This window comes from Echinops telfairi, unplaced genomic scaffold (assembly GCF_000313985.2).
Source record: "Echinops telfairi isolate 266 unplaced genomic scaffold, ASM31398v2 ScPeMD7_7469;HRSCAF=8507_0, whole genome shotgun sequence".
NCBI lineage: Eukaryota > Metazoa > Chordata > Mammalia > Afrosoricida > Tenrecidae > Echinops > Echinops telfairi.
Window position 1 is genome coordinate 59327519 of NW_022111372.1, and position 2056 is coordinate 59329574.

The following is a 2056-nucleotide window of genomic DNA, read 5'->3' on the forward strand; positions in this document are numbered from 1 at the left end:
TATATATATATTCTAGGCATGAATGCATTTATATAGCCCCTGTTGCTGCTTCTGCTTCACCTCTTCCTGCTCCACCTCCTCCTTCGTGGCCTGCAGTTTGCTGAGCCCCGCTCTGGATGTAAGAAGGCGATGGAAAAAATGTTAATAATGCAGATTCCACTTCAAAGTGTTGTGCATACAGATTTTACTTGTGAACAGCAGGAAGAATGAGGAAATCTAATGGTCAAAAATTATTACCTGATTCAGCTCATTAAAGAAGTTGCGCATATCCTTGACTGACCAGTGAAGTTTTGATATATATTTTCATTATTTCAGTCACATCTTACTCATTAATGTATAGGAAAATATTAACCAACATTAATCTGGATCCATACCTGGAAATCTAGTTGATAAATATTCACCAGTACACCACAGGTCATTCCCATGATGGCTGTGCAAAAAAGAATATTCATCTGTTTCATTGAGATGCTGAATTAAGTATACTTAAATTACATCTCTCTCTCTCCTTCTCTCTCTCATCCTCGTATATCCCCCCCCAAATTATGGTCTCAGTAAATGCTAATGACCAAAGATCTGAACTAGCTGTGGCATGACATCAAGCCAGCACACACGAAGAAAGCAAAAGGTCATGAAAAGACAAAAAGGAAGAAATATCAAAATATCAAAATGCTCGACAAGGTTTTGAAACTTTCTTTTGACTAGAGAGTAGCCAAAGCAAATGGAAACCATGATGAAACAAAAGAGCTGAACAGAAAAAATTTAAAGGGAAGTTTGCAAAGATGAAATAAAGTATTATGATGAAATATGCAAAGAGCTGGAGTTAAAAAAAACTCAGAGGGAAGAACATGTTTCCCGTATGTCAAACTAAAAATCGAAAGAGAAATCCAAGCCTTGAGTAGCAATGTTTAAAGATTCTGTAGGCTAAATATTGTATGATGCAGGAAGCCTCAAAAGATGATGGAAAGAATACACAGCCATTGTATCAAAAAGAATTGGTAAACATCCAACATTTCAAGAGGTAGCGTATGACTGATAGCTGGTAGTACTGAATGAAGAAATCCAAGCTGCACTGAAAACACTAGCCGAAAACAAGGCTCCCGGAACCGATGGGATGTCAGATTGAAATGCTTCCACGAGCTGACAAACCACTGGAAGCACTCATTTGTCAGTATCAAGAAATCCGGAATATAGTTACCTGGCCAAGCAAACTGGAAGAGATCCATCTAAGTACTCATTCCAATGAAAGATAGCCCACCAGAAGAAGCAGCTATTGAACAATATCATGATGTCTCATGCAAGTAAGGTTTCGCTAAGGATCATTCAAAAACAGTTGGAGCAGTACATTGACAGGAATTCAAGTGACATTCTGAAAAGATTAAAGAATGAGGAATGCCATTGCTGATGTCTGAAGATCTTGGTTGAAAAGCGAGAATTCCATGTTTGTTTACTTGTGTTTTATTGACTATGCAGAGACATTTGACTGTAGGTTTTAACAAATTACAGATCATATTGAGAAGAAGGAGAATGCTAGATCATTTCATTGTGTACCTGGACATGGACCAAGAGATAATCATTCGAATAGCACAGGACAATACTTTACCATATTAACTCAAATTACTGAGCAAACAATCAGAGACACTGCAGTAGATTAAGAAGATTCAGGCTCCAGGGTTGGAGGAAGGCTTATTAACAGTCTTCTACATGCACATGACACTATATTACTTGCTGAAATCAAGGAGGACTCTAAGTATTTGCTTCAAGGACTACAGCTTTCAGTATAGATTGCGACTTATAAAGAAAATCAAAATCCTCACAACTTGATCAATAGATAATATCATGAAAAGTGGAGAAGAGGTTGAAGTTGTCAAAGATATCATCTTGTTTTGATCCACAATCAATGCTCATGGCAGCAGTAGTCAGTACATCCAACGAGTTATTGCATTGGGCAAATTCACTGAACACGAATTCTCTAAAGTATTGAACAGAAAGGATGTCACTTTGAGGACCAAGATGACCCAAGGCCTGGTATTTTCAGTCACCTCATAGGCATGTGAAC